Here is a 24,723-nt window from a genome sequence, read left to right as displayed (position 1 = left end):
CCCAGAGGTAAACATCTGCTTGTGAAGCCCTTATATGGTGTGTTCTAATCTGTGCAGCTTGAGAGGTGGTAAAATGACGGCCAGAAAGATAAGATATCTGTCGTGATGTGCATAAACATGTGACAGGAAAATATTTCTAAGTTAGTCAGGTAAATCATAATTTAAATCGGATGAATTGTCCATAAATCTAAAATTTACTCAGAGCTTTCAGAACCACAATGGAGAAAAATGCTATAAGTTATAGTGCAAGGTTTTTGTTTTTCTTTGATTCAGACCTGAACCTTGACATTTTCATTCCCGGTTCTGATATTGAGGTCATATTAGTGCATTTCATGGCCTTTCAGGTAGAGCAGAGAGAATCTAATAACAGCAACTTATATATCAGAGCTGGGTTTACTCTGGATCTCCTGGTTGTGTGAGGATACGTGTGACTGAGCCCGGCTCACAGTTTGAATTGTTTTTATATTGACTCCAAAGATCCTGTGTTGACAATTTTGTTTTTATGTATCTAAATGCATTGTTCCTGCATTTGCTCCAACTAAATGTAAATATAAATAAATCAATTCTAGCCTTTTTCTTATTAGAGCAGATGATTATGAAGTTGTACATGACGACCTGGTGCCTTAATTTAAAAATCAGGCAAACAATTGTTTCCATCACTCGAACAAACAACTGAACAATTAAAGCTTTGTCGAGCAACTGGTCTAATTGCATTATGGGTTGCAATTTGAAGAAAAATGATGGCATAAAAAAGTGGTTTTCTGTGATCTATTGCAATCATTTTGTTACTTACTGTGAAATAAATATATACATGATGAATCTATAATTGAATATGAGCACACTGCCTAATTAGTTGAAAGGCTTATAGCCTGTTAAAAAGCTCCATCCATGAAAAACGGCAACAGAATATTAGGCATTAATTGCAAAGAACTCTGTGTTGTTGCCGTCAATTTATAAAATTACAACTTAGTTGTTGTAATATAATTAATTTGGATTATTTTGAAGCCCGAATTGTCCCCTCGAAGTACTATCGCCAGCCACCGAAATAAAGAGAGTTGAGAAATGAGAAATGGCAAAAGAACCATCACAACTGAATATTTAACAGAGCACTGTGATTAACAAACAATCACAAACAACGACAGCTGTTAAAAAGTGCTTCTTCAAAACTATATGAATGTTTCTTCACTCCACTGCAGATGGGAAAAAACAATTTACTGTCCAGAAGGGAAAAGTTGGAAAAATAACAAAAACAGAGGGGAGTGCTCGGCACGAAAAAGCCAGAGTAAAGAGGGAAGAAACAGACTAAGAGTCCAAAATGAAGAATCGAAGATGAGGGGGAGGAGGAGATGACAGGGAAAAAACGAGGGAGCAAGGACAGGGAAAGAAACTGGACAGAGACGAATGACCACGGGAAATGGCCAGAGCAGGAGAGGCCGCCTATGAGACAACCCTCTCAGCGGCCCTAACTCTGACTGATAGGCCCACCGGGCAGCGCGGCCACTCCAATCCATTCCACTGCTGTCTGATTTCTCCCTTATTCTCTAAAAAAAAAATATATAAAATCACATTTCAAGCCCTATTAAGCCCACCTGACTTACCCGAATGTGCATTAGAACAATGTTGAGTTACCGCTTGTAATAGTAGTTTATAGGTGTTACAGTTTGTAGTTAAATACGAAATATTTCATCTTGTCATTATTATAAATTTTGCTGCTGGGCGAAACAGTTTGTTCTCCCTGTGTGTAGCTTGGTGTCGATATGTGGGAGACACATTACAGGGCAACAAGGATTTCTTGCTTTTACGGGCAAACTTTTATTTTCTTTGGCTTAGTTTGAAGTTGTACTTTTTGTTTCGGGTCATATTCACTGCATCTAGTCATTCCACTCTGCTGGATTCACTCACTGTTTTTGATTTATATTCTTCAGGTTATGCTTTTATCCAGCTTCTTCTGTTGGCTGGAGAAGATAAAATATGAGTGCTCAAACTTATAAATGTTCACTCCTTCCCTTATATCTTGATGTATGCAGTTGATAATCCTGCGTGTGACAAGGCGGTCCAGATTATTCTAAATACTGTATTTATGTTGGTAAAAGCTCCAAGGATGCAGTAATTGCCCTTTAAGAGACAAACATTGAGTCGATGTGTAAATATCGCAGAAGCAGCAGCGAGACTTATGAGCGGAGGAGGAACCGGGACAGGTCGGGATACAAGTAGGAAGGTGGGATCATCGTTAGCTGTCTGCGTATTCAGTTAGATAAGTGAGTGCGACTGTCACCACCCGCAATCCCATTACTTTCCCCAATAAAGCACTGGCAGTCCAGTGATTACCTCAAGAACATGAGAACGAGGAAGAATCTTAATAGAAATGGGATCGGTTTTATTTTTGAGAGCCAATCCCTCTCTCTCTCTTTCTCTCAGTCTCTCTGTCCGTCGCTTCCACAGGTGATGTCTCCAGGCCCTGACCAGGTAATGCTGTGTAATAGAGTACACGTGTGGGCACCGGGGGCCTAATGGAGAGGGGTTGTGGAGTGCTTGTCGTGCTGCCTGATTGAAACTGATGGGCCAAGGTATAGGGGCCACAGAGTACGGCCACCCAACACGGCCCTGTCTCATCAAACAGACACACACGTGAACACGCACGCACAAGCACTTACACACACTTACCTCAGAGTCCATTATTCAATTTGGCCCTTCTAATGACCAGTGAATTAGGCTGCCAGAAGTGATTTGCCTTACTTCTGGTGGTACATGCTTCCCTCCACTCTGCATATTAAGCAGCCATTCAAACACTGCCGTCCAATGAGCTTCCTCCGACCAGTGAACACGACCAGATGAGCTGGGATGAGGACGGGATCTGAGACAACGCACATTTCATAAAACTGGTGGTGGATGTACCAAGTTTTAGAAGTATGTTGAATCCTCCCGGTTCTCTGAGGACAAATAGCCTAGAGAGTGTTTCCACTTTTGCAATATGTGATATCTGCAAGGTATCAAACCTGCAATTACACAAGGGCTTTTAATTTGAAACCTTAAAACCAATCAATTGGAGTCACAGGGTGACGCAGAGAGACTAACATGAAGTGTAATGTCAATCAGTCGGGTCAAATCCCAGTGGTTTAAGTTAACAACCATCAGTCTGTTAACTTCTACAGCAGCGTGGTGCCACAGACAGAACAACAATGTGCAGTTCGAAAGGATTGTACTTAGTTTCTTAATTTGTGTGTTTTGTTTTTTGTTGACCACTCATCGTTCAACGCACGCACCCATGGGTGCTCAGACGGTGTAGCACTAGCAAAAGTGTATCTTTACCCTTTAAACTTACACACATGTTGAGAACTGAAACCCACATATTGGTCTCACTCATGATTCAGACATTTTTAGGATGGATGTTGCATATAAAGTGTTAAAATGAAAAAAGAAAATAAATGAGTTTTGGACTTGAACAACAGGCGTAACACAGATGGAGTGTTATAGTACACATTGTACTGGCCGCTCTCTTATGCACTGTAGGGTGCAAAGCTGTCCCATTATTCTTTATAGATTCCGTAGGTCCAGGTATCAGCTTTAATAATAACAAAACTCCTCTACTTTTGCTTTCTTCCCTCTTTTCAAGGTTGTTGGGTGGCTGCCTCTCCTCTTTTCACTAGGAGCTGTAAAATCTATTTGACAGCTCTGATTTATGACACAGCATAGGGACCGAGTGCCTGTGGGGGGGAAAGGAGTGTATGTTTGAGTGTGTTTGGAAGTGTGTGAATGTGTGTGCGAGCATGCCTGGCTCTCCACTGCTGTGCTCAATGTTCAAGTACCTAACAGAGCACACAGGTAAGGAGCTGCTGGAAACCTACAAATATTACCATGCAAATATCCAGGTTGTCATAGTGCACAACTATGGTTCCATGCAAAGAAACCAACATCAAGATAATAGACACGACACGTTAAGACTAATACAATCCAAACCAGCCTTAAACCATTGTGTTAAAGTTTTAAGTTTTACTTTAATTTGACAGTGCTGTAAAAACTGATTTTCTTCCTAGTCAGTAATTATTTTTTCAAAGGGTTTAACAGTGTTATTTAGTTTAGGATCCACCATCCAACACAATCAATTACTACATTTAAATTATGTCCAGAATTTTTAGTCCGCAACCTGAAATAACCTGAAACACATTGTGCATTTAACTATTTCGGTGTATAAAAGTGTTTTCTTTTGAGTTTTAACCGAGACATATTGAGCAGAATTACACAAAACTACTGGACGGATTTCCACAACAATCGTTGGATCCAGATCAGGAATCCAGGAACTCATTTGCCCAATTTCTGAAACATTGCAAGATAAGGCCTTCTGACGATCTAACACAAAAAAGACACAAATCTTGATGAAAGTAATCAGGCATGTAACGAGTGTGTTTACTTTGGTTCGGCTTGATTGAATTTAAAGGGGCTGTCTGCAGAGGTATGTATGTAATGTAGTGTAATGTAATGTAAGGTATGCCCTCTCTTTGGGTCTTCCGGGGACTTTGCTTAGACTTCCATTAAATTCCTGCAGATTTACCCCCAACACAACATCTGAATCATCCTAACACAAGTCTAACCTGAACCACTGACCTCCAAAAAACATCTTTTCACACACACGCACACAAACACACACAAACACACACAAACACACACACACTCCTCCTGTCCTCTCCTCACCAAATGCCCAGCAGGCTCACACTTAACACTGATGGCCACGCTCAAGGCCAGGTTAGACACACAGGGATCCTGTTCCCCCCCGAGGAGATGGATATGTGTGTATACTCAAACATATTAGTGTGTATGTGCAGGTTGCGTTGAGGGGTGGGGGGGTGGACCTGACAATAAATGCGGTGCAAGGACACAGATGCAGTAACGCAGATACGCGCCCGCCAGCGTCTTTGACACCGTCACCTGGGAGTTGAATTTCACACCTTGTGCCTCTGCTAATGTGGGACAGACAGGTGGAGCTGATGGGAGGAAGGGAGAGCACAGGGAGGGAGAGGAGGAGGAAGGTTGTGACAGGTGACAGAGGGAGGGGGGAAATGTTCATACTACCAAAGAGGAGTGGTGTCAGAGGTGGGAGGAGAGAGACAGACACACAGTCAGAGCCACTTCACTGCATGTCATGACCACCTGCTTTAAAATGAAGCTTCCTGTGTATCGCTGACGAGGGTTTGTACACAACACCTTTGTTTGGGAAAATCAGATTTCATCATTCCACCTGTTTCGTTCATCTAAAAAATAAAATCCCCTTAGAAATAACCAGCTACAGAAGAAAAAATAACATTTCCATAACCATTTAAATCCACACTTACATTGAATCTACATTAATGAAATTTTTCACTGTGGTTATGAATCCTTGCATCCATCCCCCGGGCTGTGAAGTGTCTCTCTGCCAGCTAAACACACCTCGGTGGTTCGGTGCTGTCTCGCCACAATGGTCCCCCCCTCCACCCCCACCCCACCTCCTCTGTCAGCCTGTTACAGTCATTAGCAGCATGCTAATCGAGGCTAATTACATCGAGACAGGCAGACACAACTCATTTCTTATCGTGACAGAGTGCTGCTGTGTTTGCGGCGCCTGAGAATGTTCTGCCACCGAATGAGGAAGGGTTCATAATTAACAGGTTTTTTTTGTTGTTGTTGTTGTTGTTAGGTAAATTAAAGCGACTGTGTTCTCGATTTGATTCCCATTGCTACTGCTGTTAGATGTTAATGGGTTTGTCTGAGCTTTTTCAGAGGCTGTACATCCATTTTTTTAGTCTACATAGAACAGTTAGGATTATTCTAAGGAAAGGAAAACAGCAAAAAGCACAATTTCTAAATAATTTTGAGATAAAAAGTGAATTAATATATAGGTAATTATATTGAGAGAAGAGAAAATGTTAAAAGCGAGCCTTGTTGTACAGAAGAAGTGCATTTCATAGTGATGACTGTGAGCATAAGCCGGAGCAGAGCCCCCTCGCTGCCCCCCCCCCTTCCATTCAAGTTGCAAAAGCTCATTTTGGAGATTCTGCTGACATAGCAGAAAACAGGCCTCTGTTCTCCATTTTCCATATTTCATACACGGCCCATTGGAAAGCATCGCCTGCGAGTGTCATGGCGTGGCACATTTATGAGAGATGCCTTGAAGAACCTATCACTTGGAAGATATGCTTAAGTTGAGCATTTTGAAAGTCACTGTGCACCGGATGGTGATTTCACTTATAAAGCAAAGGTAAATGAAGATCATCGACATGGAAACTGGTCACAGCACCCATCCTCCAGTAGAGCATGACCGAGTGGCAGGTTATACTGCAGTAATAATACATTTTATTCACATGGCACAAGGCAAATAAAAGCAACTGTTATTGACTAATATATGGATTAAATAGCAATGTGAGAATATATTAAAAGTAGGCATTTTGACCGGTCATGAGCAGAGGTGTTACTAACAACACAATGGTTCTGTTCTATTTGAGAGGCACCAGTGAGTCATACCAGTGTGACCAGAACCCTGAAATTCAAACATTAATATTATTGGATTTCTGTGTGGGGAAGCCTTGTGTGAAAAAGGATTGTTGTTGGAGAAAATCAATTTCAAGGTGAGGTTTAGAAAAAAATCTGGTTTGGAGATGCAATATTGAAGGTGTATTCATATATATATTACCATCATCATAAATAACTATACAGTATTTCAATGTATTAGAATACAATATTATGCTATTTTATACTTCTATTATACAGTTTCTCATATTTTGTCTTCTTCTCATACTCTGTCATTTCACCTAAAAGGGAAATATCCTGTGTTAAAAACCCAAAAACTCTTCAAACACTAATTCTCCAAATAAGCTTCTTTTACGTGATATTTTCCTAAATGGAATAAGTTTGAAGCACTAAAATGAGGAGAAAGGTTGAACTGAATATATAAATTCTGTTAAGGGCTGTGCTGTGGATTAGTGCTTATGAAAGGATGGCTCCCTCAAAACAGTGACCCTGGTGACCCCTGTATCGACACGTTGAGTGTCCTTGTGGAAGACACTAATCCACACTTAATGGACTGTCCGGTCCAGTGGTGCGGCACGGACTCTGCCCTCACCGTTCAAGGGAACAGAGATTTCCTTGAGTCAGTGTCACATTATTCAACTGATGATTGTCTTAAATAAGTGTGTGACCTCATCATCTCAGCCGGAGCGGGCCGCCCAACCCACCGGGGGCTCGCTGAGGAGCTCAAGCACTAAGCAACTTATCAGGGGGCTTCCAGCACGAGGCATTAAAGCTGCCTGAGAGAGCAAACAGAGCCTGCTCCAAAGTCCTGCTTAGTCATCGCTTCTCTGGGAGTGGTGAAAAAGTGCCACTTCCATTCCCCTGGTGATAAGGGCGAGTGAAAAGGCGGGAAACGGACCTGTGTAATGCTGATGGACGGAGGCAGCCTCTGCTGGAGCCGGGCTGGAGTGTGCAACCGGGGGCGAGAAACGCAGCATCAGCAGTGGTTGGATTTACTTGGATGAATGGACTCGGCTCCACGAGGGGCTGGGGGGGGGTGGGGAGTTTGGAGGCGGTTGGGTGTCAAAGCAAGTGGCTGAGACATGGCTAATGCTTCCAGTGAGCTGTGGCCACCTAAGTAATTACTACCGTTGCTGTTAGGCTAATCCTCCGAGCAGAGCAGCAAACTCAGGAGAGTCGAGCTCCGAGCCTCCGTGGGGCGACCGACACTTGACTTCAATTACACAGAGACACACACCTGTCAGTGTGTGTGTGGGAGGGGGAGGGAGAGAGAGAGAGAGAGAGAGAGAGAGAGAGAGAGAGAGAGAGAGAGAGAGAGAGAGAGAGAGAGAGAGAGAGAGCGAGAGAGAGAGACGACAGAGAGAGAGTATGTAAAGGATGAGTAAGGCAGAGTTTAAAGGATGAGAGAAAGGGAGAGAGGCTGAGCAAGAAAGAGAGTGTATGTACAGGAGAAGAGAGAGAGACAGAGAGAGAGAGAGAGGAGAGAGAGAGAGAGAGAGAGAGAGAGAGAGAGAGAGAGAGACGATGTAAAGGATGAGTAAGGCAGAGTTTAAAAGATGAGAGAAAGGGAGAGAGAGAGAGAGAGAGAGAGAGAGAGAGAGAGCGAGAGAGAGAGTATGTAAAGAATGAGTAAGAGAGAGTTTAAAGGATGAGAGAGAGGGAGGGAGGCTGAGCAAGAAAGAAAGTGTATGTACAGGAGAAGAGAGAGAGAGAGAGAGAGACAGAGAGAGAGAGAGAGAGGAGTGTGTGTGTGTGTGTGTGTAAAACATGAGAGAGAATACCAGTCAGTCACTAATTAATTTAATAAGACTTAGCAGAATGCTCAAACATAAAAACGTGTTCAATCTAAACACAGCACTTTCATTAACTGAAGTCCGTTTTCAGCATGTTAAAGTAAATCGATTACAGAAAAACAACATAGTGTAGCTGTGTGGCTGACATGTAAAATAAAGGACAGTTCATCAATAACCTCACGCAGTCTCTTGAATTGACTTACAGGTCTTTTATATATTCATCCTAACACAAAATCCCAATATCCTGCTGGTTTGCATACATATGCTTTCAGTAATTGTAATAATTACGTAATAACACTACACTTTTTCTTTTGTTTGTTTGCATCAGAAATGTTTGCAAATCTCAGAGAAATCATTCGTTTGGATTATATGTGCAGACTAATTTAATGGCTGGACTAAAAGTAACTAAAACATGGATCTATATTCTTAAAATATGCAAGAAAAAATGTCATAACAAGAGAAAAAAATTGTGAAAATGACACGATAAAGAAAAGAGGAGGTTCTTGTGAAATTCAGACAACTTTACAAATCAATGAAATTTGCTCTTACACAGAGAAACGTGAACAGATTTCCCAGCAGCCTCCTGATGTTTGAGACCCAACAAGTGAAACAAACAGTTTTCCTCCAGTGAGTTCACAGCTCTGCTCTCCCACCTGTTACTACACATTCTACAACCAGCTCCGCTCAGCATCACTCTCTGCGTATGAACCGCTGCCGTCGGGGGGGGTTGTTACCTTTGCGTTCGGAGCGTTTCTTGCGCCTCCTCTTGAACCTGCGTCGGATCAGGCAGTAGTACGAGTCCAGATTCTGAGTGCCGCTGGTGAGAAGGGCCATGTCTCTGGCTGCACTTTTAGGAAATGAACTAAACTGCTTCTTTAAAAACTTGTCCACCTGTTCCCTCACCTCTCACAGCCACAGCTTGCTAATGATATTCAGGATGACCAACTCCACACACCTGCAGCGTCCCTTTGTTTCTACTTCAGTCCCTCGCATCCCAACTCTCTTTCCCTCCCTCCCTTTCCTCCTCCTCCTCTCGCCGCCTCTCTCCTCCGTTGACTCCATGTCTGCCCTATCACTAGTCGGGGAGGGGAGGCGAGGGGGGAGAGCGAGGAGAAAGAAGGAGGGGACTCTCGGAGGAGAGAGAGAGAGAGGGAGACTCATGTTTTCAGATGGCGGTGAATTAACCCAGCGAGTGGAATTGGGCTGTTTACCTGTCTAATCCCCTCTCAGAGTCACTGACATCTCAACACAGTCACAGAGAGAAAACAACTTCACCTCCTTCCCTATTCCATCTGCTTTTCAGTTCATCACACACACACTGCACTGTTGTGATCATCTGTTTGCAGCAATGAAAAATAAAACACTGAATAAAAAATTTAAATGCACTTACACACCTCCACAAAGTATCTAAAGATGTAATATTTAAAGACACGTCATAAAACCTTGTCATATAATGGTTTTAATTCATATGTTCTACAATTGCAATGATTTTCCACTTCCGTTTCTTTCTATATCTTAAACATTAAGATTTTGTGTGCTCATATCCCCCCTCCTCCTCTCAGCCTCACCAGTGTGAGAGGTAACAGAAAATAAATACTCTGCCTCTCTCTAGTGGTTGATTTGTGTAATTACATCTGTGTCGGCACCAAAGCGCCACATTATTAAAACCATGGAGGGAAAAGCTAAATGGTAAATTGTCTGAATTTGTGAAACAACATTCGTCCTATTATACTTCACCCTGCAGCTCATTAGCTCATCCACGTTCATTCAGTGCTTCACTAACACACCCCGGACACATGGAGGCGATTTGGGGTTTGGCCGAGGGCCCACCAATGTTGAAATGATGTGGTTGATTTATAAATACTTTACAAACTCTCTAAATGAAGCCATTGTTAAGGAATTTTGTTGTGGAAGAGAGAAAATGAGTATGACTTGAAAAACAGAAGCGGAAAAAGTAAAAAAAGAGAGAGAGAGAGAGAGAGAGAAACTCCACTCACCTTTGGCTCTGGTGTGACGTCTGCGATCGTAAAAAAACCTGACGGAGAGAAAGACAAGATGTTCCACGTAAGTAAACAGCAGAGAGAGAGTTTGGCCGACTGCAGAGTTACTGTCAGAAACCTGGATTATGGACAGTTCAGTGTAAATGATTCGTGGTGGATGCAGAGGGGCAAAGACAAGTACACAGAGTGGGAGAACGGTCCAGTTAACAAGTTGGTTTCTCCGCCAGGTTTCCACCTCAGATGGACTTTCCCCGGCAACAACTCGCTTGTGTTCCCGGACGACCACAGCTATTGTTTGGAGCAATGGAATGTACGTTTTTCCAGGTGAAGTGACTGAATCTATTTATCTTAGCTGGGAAAACGTGTTTCCAATTAATTCTCTGCAAAATAACCCATTAAATGCTTTCCTGTCTGAAGGCATGGCACATGGCAGAAACTAGCCATTTACTGAGAAACCCATTGTGGCAGTTTTTTGTATTCATATGTGGCCAAAACGCTGATCTCAATCTGTCGAATTTCCGAATAATAAATAATCAGATTAATAAAATGTCTTCCTTGAGCATAACTGGTCATTAAATTAACAAGACCTTTCAGCAGTTCAGGCCACAGAGCAGAAACGTGGGTATTTTTTCTGCTATTCAGACGCTAATTCATCATCCAGCTGGAAGTTTAAACCAGATAAATATTTACATTAAGTTTAGATTAATGGCACGGCGGTCTGTGGCAGGCTGCATGGATGCACATGAAACAGGGAGCGATAACATGGTTAATGTGATGATGGAAAATATGTAGTTCCCCTGTGAGGCTACTGTACATCTCCCATGTTCCAGTCCAGAGGAGAAACAAGGCAGCAAAATGTTTCTACTGAGCTCCGTAAATCCTGGTTTTCCTCGTCATGCACCTGCAACATGGACACGGACCATCTGAGGCTTAACTCATTTACATCCTGGAACACTTTTGTTGTAGAGAAGCTGGAAGAGTTGTTTATGTTCAAACTTTGCTGGCCAGTCTGAGACAGATAAATCTTTTATAGCGTCCTACAACAGCGTCACTGTGTATTCATGCAGGTAAATCATTATATTATAGATTGAATGTGGGGAGAAATCATTAAAAAAAATCAGCAAATATGAAGTCTAGTCAGTCACAATGATTTCAGCCCATATGACGCCACCTTTCACCCCTTCACTTCAGCTCAAATAACTATTATACAATACCAAACCAGCTAGTGTTTCAATTTGGATCATATAAAGACAAAGAGCCAGTGGTGAACACGGTCTCAGTGGCTTTGCTGCTTGTAATTGGTGTATTAGCTTTTGATAGCAGCAAGCTCGACACTTTGTCATGGAGGAAACACTGACAGCTGCAGGAGCACAGGTGCTACGGCAACTGACGGATACTTTCCCCAGAACACAACTCGGGTTCGTGTAGGTCCGGATTTGACTTGGAGATAATTGCGGCAAAAATGGTTTGGGTTCCGTACGGAGGTTTGCAGGAGGCTTTTGGAAAATGTACCCATGCAGGACTTCATTTAGCAGTGGAACAAAGATTAATTTTTTAACAAGTTACTTAACTTAAACACTAGCACATGAAGAATCCAAAATGCAAGATGTGGTTTGAGAAACATTATGGGAATCAAACAGAATGATAACTTAAAACATTAATAGAAAATCTACAGATGACTGTGGGAGAAAAAAAAGCCTTAAAGCTCAAAAGCCGCTATAGAGCAGCTATATATAATAATATATATATATATTTAATAAATCTTTTATTGGAAAGTGTAAGATGAAGAAACAAGGCAAAGCAAGACTGAGATGTGGAATCGCAGAGAGAGAGGTGAAGTGAGGAGAAGGTAACTTCAGGTGAAGGAGAACGTTTCCAAACTGTGGTCTGTAGCCCGCAGGATCATTTAAGGTCAATGAAGCTGTTTTAATTGCCGGCCCACTCCCCCACAGCCCGCTCCCACAGCTTGATATAAAATGCTCCTAAAAACGAAATTAGAGGGTTTTTGTGTAAGGGCTTGCCAATTAAGCACATGAAGTTAAACCGAGCAGAAAGAGGGAGAAACCAAAAGTGAGACAGCGGTTGAGAGAGAGTCCAACAGGGAGAAGGATTTGTGGAAAATGGTTAGAAAGATAGAAAAGGGAAAACAGATTTGCGATACGAGTTGTGGGACACAGAAGTCAGGACCAGCCAGGAGATTGGGAAACTTAAATATACTCCAGGCGCAAATTCATTCATACTTCGGTGTCCAAGCCAACCACAACCGTGGCCGGCCAAGTCTCACCACAGCTGCCTTGGCTGGGCGGCTGTGTTATTTTTTAAATCTCTTGTTTTGATTTGTTGCCTGTGAAGGAGAGCCGCTACTCCACTTCCCTTCATGTTTTAATTTATAGAGACAGAGCAAAAGCAGCAGACATGGGAGAATGGAGTCAGTGCGTGCTCTACAGAGGCCTGTGTTGTTGCACTGGCAGAGAGTTTACCCACCGCTCTCTCTCTCTCTCACTCTCTGCTTCCTAACACAAACTGAATGGACAAGAGGAAAAGAGGCTGTGGTTGTGAAGGCAATTCTCTGTGGTGTGTGATCCAGGCTGAACAGAGTTCCAGACTCAAATAACAGCTCCAGTCCTGGTGGCCGTTGCAGTGGTTTGACAGCAGAACACAACCATTGACAAAGACAAACTCTGAGAGCGTTTCACAGGGAGGAAATCCAGACTACTGTGGTGAGCCCATCTGTTGGTTCATACATGTACAGTCCACTAACAAGCACAAAGCTCTAAGAATAGACTCGGTGAGAACAGCTTTGTGTTTTTGTTGTTGTCTTTCTCTAAAGCCAGTTTAGGGGCAGTTTCAGGGATGCAGAAATGTCGAAGCTCAGCATAACTGTGGAAGCTAGTGGATGAATATTAAAGGTACTGTTGGGAAGTTGTTTCTTAAGTTTCTTCTTCAGCAGTTGTGTCATGTATCAGCAACATTTTTTTTACCAATCCTTCCTCTGAATTATGGTTCATGAACAGTTTTGGAGATTCCTTGTGTTAACCTATAAGGGAATCACCCTCAGTAGATTGCATATGTCCACAAAACGTCCTCTTATGAAATCACATTTAGATTCACTAGATCCCGATTTTTTTTCAGATCTGCACCAAATTTGACACAAAAAAATATTTAATCAATATGAATATCATCGGTTCTTCATTGGATCATGTCCCTCCCCTCCACATAATTTCATTACGCAAGTTTTAGCGTAATCCTGCTAACGAACAAACAAAGAAATACCCTAGTGGAGGTAATGAATAGAAACATTCTGTGATGGCATAGTTCAGCCAAACACCAGAGAGAGGAGTGGTGTCAAAACAGGGTCAAATAGTGCAGCATCATTAAAGTGACATGTGGACAGTATAACATTTGCTATCAGTGAACAGGAACCTTCAGCTACACCAAAATCCAGTCTGCTCATTAGCATTTATAAGCTTTCCTCGTTAAAAATGAGGGACTACAGAGAAAAAGCCATCAGGCTAACAAGATCGTTTGAAGCAGGCAAAAAACACGCTAACAAGCAACGGACGTGTGAAGAAAAAAAATTAAACTTCAGCGTCTTCTCTTTGTTGCTAATAAGACTTTTTTTTTCTTGTAATAGACAAAAATGCACTCGTGTTTTTCGCTGCATGCTGAAGCAGCTTTCCCAAGTCGCTGTGTGGAGACCCGGCTCCAAACCGGACCCGTAGGTGTATGAGCATGTCCCGCGGTGGATGAATACCGGAGTGTGAAGGCAGATGAATAACGTCCAGGCAGGAGCGGAGTTTCATTGCCTTGTGTGGAAGTTGTGTTCCTCACTGATCCTCATTTTGTGCACAAAGTTTGGCGAGAGCATGAGGTTGTGTGTGTGATGGATTAGCAGAGGAAGGAGGGGAGAGCCTTTGAGAGCTTTTAGAACTGAGAGGTGGTGTGTGTGTGTGTGTGTGTGTGTGTGTGTGTGTGTGTGTGTGTGTGTGTGTGTGTGTGTGTGTGTGTGTGTGTGTGTGTGTGTGTGTGTGTGTGTGTGTGTGTGTGTGTGTGTGTGTGTGTGTGTGTGTGCGTGAGCTGTGGTCATATTAGGGTTTAATAGGTGCGACCTGGCCGGAGGGCAGTGGGTGGATGGAAAATGATACGGGAGCTTCGATCAACTTGAGAGAGGTGATTAGAAGTCGACGGCAGAGGAGTAAAAAGACGCTGGAGACCGGGGGGCCTGGAAGGAAACTGAGACGGAGAGGGCTGCTTATGAAAGAGAGACAGAGAGGCCAGTCAACCGCGCATGATAAGAGGAAGAGAGAGAGTGCGTGACTGTAAACCTCGACTGCCGCTCTTCAGCCAACAAAATCAGGCCAATGGCTTGGTAACCACTGTTTACAAACACACATACACACACAAGACACACACACACACACACTTACACATAGTAGCCAGGGTCCTGATAAGCCATTAAATGCTACCCCTCCCTCTGACCTAGCTTTTCCCTCTCCCATACATAAAAGGGAAACCGTTTTGATTTATGCATCACTTAATTATGTGTGTATGTGTGTGTAATTATATCGTGACTGATTGTGTGTGTGTATATGTGTGTCTGTGTGTATAATAATTCAAGGGAGATAGAAGCAGGATCACTATGCACTCTCTCTCTCCATCGTGAGTGTCTGGCAATGTTTTTGTCTTACTGACACTCGTCCAGCAGAGGGCAGTAATGCTACAGGATGATTAATATTGTGCAGTATATGGACACATGGAATAACGGGAGGGATGTTTTCATCTGCATGCATGTTTGAATCAGATTTTCTGCATGTGGTTGTGTCCTTGAACACAGAGGAAGGTCAAATCTCAAAGTGGATGAGCTGCACTTTGCCTTTTCTTAGATTGACAGTTGTGTTCATCTGTTGGACGGTCCAGCTCCCAGGTGTCAATGTATGAAGGTGAAACAAGGTGAAAAGGGTTCTAGAGCGACTGCACGGGCGATAAAAGAACAAAATTCAGAACAAGAAAACATCAACGAGCCCACAAGCTCAATGAAAGTCACTTGTTTGGGGACATTTCCTCTGTTTTCTCTGTGCCACTTAACTTGAAAGACGTTTTCTAACAGGGTCCCCAGCGAGGACTCTAATAAAAAGTGATTTGTACTTTGGATGTTCAAAGGCTTGTGGCTGTATGGGTTTGGGGTTTCCCAGCAGTACTGTTCTGTATTCACAGTCACATTCTGACGCCGTTGTGAGGAAAAAGGATTCTGCGATTGCTGAAGTGAAGAATCTGGCTCGGCAGACAATGTGAAAGTGATTATTTCAGTGCTGTAAGCGTTTACTGTAGGCGCTGGGTAGAATCCACAATGCAAGAGATGTGGCTATGTATTCCCTCCCTATCTGTCACAGTGCAGCGCTCAGAGGATTTTTGTGTTGCCAAAAATCACAGCATGATGTCACCTCAATATGGTTTTAAAAAAAATGCTGCATTTCAATGTTCAGTATTACAGAGGGCTGTGTTTAGCCCCTGACAGTTCGGATTAGCACTCTGGGAGGCCAGCGATGGATTATCCTTGATACTACACCGATGATACCTATTGGTTGGATTGCCACGGCCCGGTGATGAAGCCCCACGGTGGCAGGTGATGAGGCAGATGGTGGCCCGGCACGTATCAGAGGAACCACCTGGACTCGACACACTCACCGACAGGGAGAGTTAGCACACGCTGCACTGCATGGGGAACGGCCCGTTCGGAAGTCAGGGGGAAAATGGCAATGACGTTTTTCTGCCAGAGTGTTAGAACAGACTTTGACTGGGACACTTGTCAGACAGAACTGAGCTTTAATGAGCTGTATTCTGAAAGCTGCAACTTTACAATTGACTTAAACACTGTAAGTCCAATGTGACGGAATATTCACAAAGCCCAAATATCAGCCAAATATACAGAAAACCGTCCGAGAGTCTATAAACAAAGAGGACTATGTGATTTCTTGTAGCTTCCAAAAATCTGATTTGATCATTTTTCTGTTTTTTCAACAGGATTATAAACTAAACAACTGAACAGTTTTACACAAAACTTAGGATAAGACAAGGGCAAAAGAAGAACCCATCACATTTTAGGGGGGAGACAGAAAGGGGGAGATCCAGGGACTTCTTCCTTTAACATTGTGGGATGTTTTCCCCAATTAGAAATGTGCTCTGCTAAGTCACATTCTAGTTTATGTTATATATTCCTTATTTATCAGCTGTTGTTTTTCACAATGTGGCATTCTAAACAGGCGCTTGCTTCTGTACTTAATAAGCTGACCTGTAAATAGGAATGACTTCATTCTTCCCATGGGTGTTCCCTTCGGGTTCCCAAGGCGACCATCAGCCCCCGCTGCTGGGTGTGGCCCCCTCCTTAACGAACCCTGCAGCTCCGGGACCTGATCCACACACAGCTGCTTGTTGGCTTTGGTGTTTTTTGGGCTGAGGCTTGACCAGCGATAGCATCTGTGTACGTACATTATTTGGTTTGTGTGCTCAGTGTGGGCAGGAGGAACACAACGGGTGGCTCTGTGTTAGGACCTCTGGCATGATACAGTATACTCCTGGAGGGCAAAGCCAACAAGCTGGAGGTGAGAGAATGTGGGAGGAGAGGAGGCAGCAGACTTCAAGCCTCACAGGGTAGATTCAAACTGCAGGTTTTTAAGACTGTTAATGAAGTGATTTACTGTATTTTACAGGGTTTAAACAATACTTCATACCCAGATAAATCAACACGGATGCCATCACACACACACACACACACACACACACACACACACACACACACACACACACACACACAAAAGACATAGATCCCCTTAAACTCCGGTGGCTTTTGAGTTCCCTTTGAGATGTGACTAAGCAGCCGAGGCGCTCTGCTGAATACCAATCAAACTGAGCTATTTTGATTATGTCCCACAGTTGTCGTGCTGCTTCTCGTGTCAACTCCGGCTCAGCTGAACTGCTGCGAGCAACATTTTGACAACAATCTCAGGGAAATCCTAAATGAAAAAAAAAGAAAAAAGCACATTGTCATGGCAACACAGCCAAAAATCCAAGTTGGACCGCTCAGGTTCCAGTAGTAGGTAGGCTGCGTGGTATACTGTGTGTAATTTTGGAACATTCAAATCAATTGAGCAAGGGGCAGCTGAAAAATAACTTTCAGTTTTAAGTGCCACACACAGAAAATATCAACACAATTCATGTGATTACGTGGACATGTTCGTAATGGGCAGTGTTTTTCACCAAGAGGAAATTGATGAAAAATTGTGTGGCTGAGATACACATACTGTACACACACACACACACACACACACACGTGAGCTGCTCATAACCTACAACAGGATTTCTGTCTTGCCCTCCATCATACTGAACCCAAATAAATTCCTCCTCATTTGTAATAGACCCTCCCCCGTCTTACTATACATTACAACACAGACATCAGCATTTTCTCCTGTGACAAATGACCCTCGGTTCTCAGGCAATTTATCTTTCTACACAGCTGTGTCCTGGTTAGCGGCAAAACCTTCCATTTCCTGTGTATCAGAGACGGGGGGTGGGGGGGTTTGAGTTCACACGTACATAGATCTGGTCACAGAGGGGGAAAGGACAAAAAATAAATGGGTATTTATCATCAAAAGCAAAATCAGATGAAGTGGTCGACTAAACAATCAGGCTGATATCTGGCTGTTCAGGAGGCTGATTAACAAAAGACGAGCCTTACCACGCTCATTATATTCAATCAGCAACTCCTATAAGATCCCACGTCCTGGTGTTTTAAGTTTTGATAACCATAAGATGATATATTTTTGGTTCTAAGAACATAAACCAGAAATCAAAACATAGTTCATCAAAACAGGTCAGTCAGCCAAAAGATAAAGAGGATGGAGATTTAAAAGCTTAAGATGTGGAGAGAGAGAGGGCGAACAAAACACTAAGTCCTGACTAGAGATCAAATGAAAAATCTGATTGATGAGAAATTGAAAAAAGAGTAATGCTCATGGACTTCTAGGCATTATAATATTTCTGCACTTGTGTGGGTGTCTATCTCCCGTTGCTTTGCAATGCCAGTTATTATTTTAGTCCATTTGATTATTTACAAGCTATTTGCCTGAAAACATGTTGCGTTACAGTTTTGGGAAGGTGGTGAAAAAGTGAGTCTCGAGTCCTGTACAACTGTCCCTCACCCGAGAACCGTCACCGCCACCTTTTGTGAATCTGAACACGTTTCTGCCGTCCTCAATGACAGCAAATCTAATCCAAACCCATTACTAGCCTTAAATATATACGATTTTATAATGTATACAATATCACTTTTGAATGATCCTCATTGACACACTGTACCCGGCAATCCCTTGAACACCAGTCATGCTCTAAGCTCTACGGCTTAACTCAATATATTTTTACATATATATTACATTAATAAATAAGATTACAAAAGCAATATATTAATGGACAACAATCCCATCATATAGGGCCTTCATATTGTAATGGACATGGAATAATAGGATTATATACTTGTTATTTAACAGCAGCATTGGATTGGTATAATGTATCAGCCACCGACTGCTCAGCTCTATAACAGTCGACCTTTAAGAGGCAAAAAATTACAAAACCTAAAAATGATCCAAAATCGTTTCTCTATTATGAACTCAATCTGAATTTCAGTAGTGGATATACACATATATACGCCTTCCTTGGATCAACTATATAATTAAAACACACACACACACACACACACACACACACACACACACACACACACACACACGCAGACACACACACCTACTCAAAAGGTTTTTTACTGCACTGCAATGCGGTGTGACATTGAGGATAATGACTGCACTCACACAGACAGAGAGTCACACACACGCGCACACAAACACGCACACACGTGACTGCAGAAAAACACCTCTGAGTACACAGGGTAACATGGTCACCCACAGTTTAAAAGGAATTTGTAGTTGAAAGGCTGTTGGGACAAATTGTTATGACTACAGGAGGAACAGAACGGACGTGACTGTTGGCAATAACACTCACAGCACAGCCCGATAACGACAATCTCTCGTAACTGAAGTCAAAACAAGATTGTTACTATTGTTGTTGACCCGTAGAACCATTTATGATCTGCATCAACATCTTTACAAATCCAGAGAACAGCCTCCATTCAGTCACGCTACCTAACAAAATTGAATACTCACTCTCCTTTTAGCTCTGCTTTGGTCTCCACCACCTCTTCACCAGCTGTGTTTACCAGCTGCTCACTAACCTGGGATGTCTGTTGTTGGAGCTGGGTGAGTGAGGTAGAAATTATGTGCTAATGATGTGGATGTGAAACAAACTGCACAGGCAGGTTTTATCCTGATAGACAATCCTTCACATCTGATTTGATCTATTGTGTAGCTCATTGTATTTTAGTTAAACACTTTAAATGACTTGACGGAGGTTAGAAAAACATCACAGTAAAAACTAAAACATTTAATCTGACAAATGTTTAGTTCATGGAAAAAATACACTGGCTTCTCCCTACTTGGGACTATCCAGGATATTTTTTTCTCAGACTTATTTATCATCTCAAAGGGGTCTGCCTTAATAATCTGGAGAGATCTTATGGCTCTGCATCATTTCAGTGAGTACTCCAGTGCAGGAATTTATTTTTCTTAAAAGCGGCTTCGTGTGCAAGACCCGACGGAAATAACTCAATGTCAGATTACTGCTGTGTGCCATCACCTTCTAACAACAACAAACAACGCTGTGAGGAAACTTTGCTGCGCCAGGACAATTTGAGGTCACGTCGGAAATAAGCACGAACCTCTCCTTGTGGGACGACGCAAGCAGCTCTGCATGCAGGTGTACCTCTGAGAGAAGGAGTGTGTGTGTGTGTGTGTGTGTGCATGTATGTGATGCTTTCCTCTTGGAGTTTCTATCTGGGGCAACCCCCTTGGGAGCTGCCAGGGCCTTGGTAAAGTGGGCAGCTGGCCATCACAGCTGGCTCACACACACACACACACACGCACACAGTCACACACACGGGAAAGCGTAGAGCCACCAGGTAACATCTGCATTGCCACCGCCCAGAGCATCCAGCGCCGCCACCTGAGCTCTCGCTACGTCGGGCGCCGAGGACAGTCGTCCAAAATGCTGGACGACTATCCTGACTGTAATTACGTCGGAATGTGTTAATGTTCAGTGTTCATGGATGTTTACAGACATTTTCCTCTGACACTGGGGTTCATTCTAATTGGTGATAGGAATGTGGAGTTCAAGCTAATTAACCACTTTGGAGACGGAGACTAAATCCAGCCGGCACAGCCTCTCCAGCCTCTTTCTTTCTTTCAGCCTTTCTGTCCCACAATGGTGGTTCAGGCTTTCCCACAGCGCTCCTATTCAGTGGTCGCAGATAGGATTACAACAGGGGTATTGGAAAAGTAGGCCACGGCATGTTGTGCTCACATTTGTGTGTGTGTGTGTGTGTGTGTGTGTGTGTGTGTGTGTGTGTGTATATATGAGATGACACAACATAAAATCAGGGTATCCAGTAAAGCAGACTAAAGCTTACACCTGGTAAAATGAGAACCATTTGTGGGAAGCCTTTATCAATAGGACCTATTCCTGCAGGACCAGCATATACACACGTGTGCACTAGCGCACACACACACGCACACACTGTGCTCCATTCCTATTTTACAAAGGCAATTAACTGCATTAAGATATTTAACCGTCTGTCCTGGGCTTCATCCTGTATTATGACAAATGCAAGTTTGTCTATAAAATCAATTAAAGGGATGAGAGCAGCGTTTCTACATGAGACTGGGACAGTGGACTGGAAAAGCCTTGTAGCTGTAGTGCAGCCAAAGGCCAGTTGCAGGATGAAAGTGAACCTGGAGCACAAAAGGCAAAAATGGATTCAAACAAAATGTATTTTTTAGTACAATCATAGCCTTCATCAGGTAATCGCTGACAAATCGCTTCAGGGAAACGTTGCTCCAAAGAACTGAGAGCTGTGAGAAGATGTATATTTAGTTTCTTTTAGGTGCTGCTTGTAACTGCCAGCTCGAGGTTACTGGAAAGGGACTGTGTTTCATAAAAGCTGTGAGCCGGCGACCCCCTCTCCTCTCATTCATATTAATAAAGCCTCAACAGTTCTCTGTCTTACACTCTGGGGAGTAAATGAAGCGAGATCTGTGGCGATGCGGCGAAGCTACCCGTTTCTGTGTTGTGAGGTCAGCTCACCGACAGCTCAGTAACAGCTTCTCTCCCTGGATTACGATTACCACTGAGATTGCACAGAGGACGGCCTATTTAACCCAAACCGCTGCAGTGTGTCTGCTCCGTGCTGATGATTTAGGCATCAGATGGCTTCCCTTGAGTTAATGTGAATCAGAGCAAAAAACAAACAAACAAACAAACAAACAAACAAACAAAACAAAAAAACAGCTACACTGAAATATACCCATTTGGCCTGAGAGGCAATTAATGATCACCTCCTGAACGAATGATCTGAATTAGAGTTTAGGAACAATGCTACTGTAGATAAAGCAAAGTCAAAGCCTCCTGCTGTTTCGTTGATGGTGTCAGTGTGGCCGGCCAGAAACCGCAGAGCAGGAAGTGAGGCATGGGCAGATGTGGCGCCCAAGCCTCAATCCGCCTGCCAGGCCTCCCTTCCCCCCACCGGCCCACTCCCTCTGCTTTCCACTCTTTTGTTTTATTTCTCCCTCTCCTCCCGTCTGCCTGACACACGCCAACACAAACTTAGTTGTTTCCTTTTAGAGCCGTGTGTTGTAGGCCTTCAATGATTGAATGTTTTGCTCCCAGCGGCCGACAGCAGAAGAGTACGGCTGCTCCGGGGCAGCTCTCAGGTGTGAGTGTGCGTACGCTCAGTCCTCGGCTGATAAATGCATGTCAGAAGGAATGAAAAAAGACCACAAAGGAGGTGACGTACGTGGTCCCCTTTCAAACACACACATGAGCTGTGCGCAGTGAGTCAGTATCAATAAGATAGGATGGTGGAACATCTTTCTGGGATTGCCATCTGGCCACGGCTGCCTCGGGCCTGCTCTACCATGGACCGCTGAACAAAGCTGGTCTGATTCGCTCGCTGGCTCCTTTCTATCAGTCGACATGTCTGTGGAAATCTCTGTTTGCTGCCCATGAGAACGTCTGTTGCGTTGGCAATTCCAAATACTTTTGATGTTTATGACACTGATTTCCAAAACAAGCACAAGGGGCCGCATGGTTTCTCTTCGAGGTAAAAGGGCCTTCTGACTAGGGTTGCAAAATTCCGGGAATATTCAAAGTTGGAAACTTTCCATGGGAATTAACGCGAATTAACGGGAATATACGGGAATTGACGGGAATTAGCGGGAATTAACCGGGAATAAACTGGAAATGTTGTGGGTAATTTATACTAACTGTATTTACCTTGTCATATTCAGACATAAATATAAACATTTTGTTGTGTTATAGGCTGATTTGAGCCCTCAGGAAACTTTGGGCACTTGACTATATGCTTCTGCATCTTTGTGTCATTCTTAACATAGGTCTTTGCACAGTATTTGCAAATGTACACAGCCTTTCCTTCTACATTGGATGGAGTGAAATGTCTCCACACATGAGATAGTGCACGTGGTATTGTTCTGTAGAATTAGATGAGAAAAAAGTTTGTAAAAAAACACTAATGCAATGCCAGAGATATAAATAGTTACCCAAACAATTGGAATAGTCTGTAAAAATATTTTACAATTGATGGATAAATTAATGGAAATAGGCTAGATAAACAGATGAACAATCCTCAATAAGCATGCTAATATATTTTCCCGAGTAATATCATGGAAACTTACCTGACTAGTCCTGCACTCTACAGCAGGCCTCAATAGCCCTGCTGTAGAGTGAAGGATGCTGGGAGTTATCTGTGCATGTGATGGAAGAATGCACAGTGGAGGGTTGAAACTCAACGTGCAGCGTGTGCTGCATTACATACATCTTTAAAATAGAGTTTTGAATGATATTTTTATTGCTCAGCGTTTAATTTGCATAGTTTTATTTTTTTCAAAATTCCCCAAATTCCCGTGCTTAATATTCCCGTAGAAACTTTCCGTAAAGTTTCCGCGGGAATTTACCGGAAACTTTCCACCCCTACTTTCCAACCCTACTTCTGACAATAAATGGTAACAGAATCCATGATGTTCTAATGAATCAGTGTCATGATGTCAGCGCAGTGCCATCCTCATCTAATGATCCAAATTATGCAAAGAGGAGGTCAGTTCTTGGAATCGAGCTTAATGTGACGCCACTTCAACTTGTCATATCCAGTCACTCTGTATTTGTGATATTTCCTATAAATACGAAAAGACAACAGCCAACAAATAACGTCCTTGGGCTCTCATTTGCTGCTCCCAGTTTGTTTAGTTGTTGCTCTCTGAGAAAGATTCAAAGACGTTGTACTGCAGCGCAGGATTAGACATCTCCCTTCACCAGACAATTGTTACATAAGGTTACAGCCTCTGTTTGGTAACGGATTTCAGGCAGAACTGCATCACTAGCCCAATTTTTTGTCACTGCTGAGAAACAACATTCAAGTTTTATAATCCATATATCACTTTTAGTTTTTCTGATTTGACCTGTGATATTATTTCATTAACATTTCCAGTGCAGTGCCTGTTTCTAAACATGCGGGTTTGGAATGGGCTGTTTGCTCCGCCTGTGGAAATAGTGATTGCAGCCTTCTTACTGGAACTGTAAATGTGACCTGCAGTAATTGAGCCGCTGCAAGTAATGATGTTATTAATATCGAGCGTGTCACGTGACCAAATTGCACCAAATTCGACACTGCACTTCCTTCGGCCATTAGCGATACACATGCCACGTGTGAAGCTGATAGAATCACACACACAGAGACAGAGATTTCTGGAATAAGTAGATTTCTAGCTTTTTAATGAATTACTGGAAGACATCGTCATCCTGCTAAACGACTCGTGACTCTTCACTACCCTAACTTGCTGACCGGGAGGGTTTCAATGTCATTTGAACATTTGGTCATCCAAGGTAAAACAGACCGAAATAGCGAGTGAGGGGGCAGAGGCACAGCGGAGACAGCGCGAGAGCCAGAGAGCTTATGATCGAGTGGAAACGGCACTACGAGCAAATGTAAATGCGAAGCTGAGTGCTTTTTGGATGAAGGGAGAGAAAAAGGTGAAGCAACTGAAAAACAATCCACTGCCCCCGATGCCTTATAAGTCCTTCGCTTGTTTGTTCACAATGAACGAATGGAACTTGAAAGCTGAGGATCATTATCCCTGAAACGCTTAAAATCCAGTCCTACATCGTTTACTACAGTCGTGGTTTGATGACCACACAAAGTGGCCATTGATGTAAAAGACACTCAAAAAAGAAGCATGTTGTCAAAGGCTGCTCTTACAAGGGAT

At 43.0% G+C, this 24,723-nt stretch overlaps 1 protein-coding gene across 1 annotated transcript in view; it reads right to left on the bottom strand.

Annotated features, from left to right (window-relative positions):
• Positions 1 to 24,723, bottom strand: part of adarb1b (adenosine deaminase RNA specific B1b) — a 113,616-nt gene that overhangs the window by 30,562 nt on the left and 58,331 nt on the right. The window contains exon 3 of the mRNA XM_061089188.1: positions 10,289 to 10,326. The gene's annotated coding sequence lies outside the window, so the exon portion shown is untranslated. The remainder of the gene's footprint in view (positions 1 to 10,288; positions 10,327 to 24,723) is intronic.

This window comes from Limanda limanda, chromosome 16 (genome assembly GCF_963576545.1).
Source record: "Limanda limanda chromosome 16, fLimLim1.1, whole genome shotgun sequence".
NCBI classification, from domain to species: Eukaryota; Metazoa; Chordata; class Actinopteri; order Pleuronectiformes; family Pleuronectidae; genus Limanda; species Limanda limanda.
The sequence above is the reverse complement of the archived record's forward strand: the minus strand, read 5'-3'. Positions and strand labels throughout refer to the sequence as shown.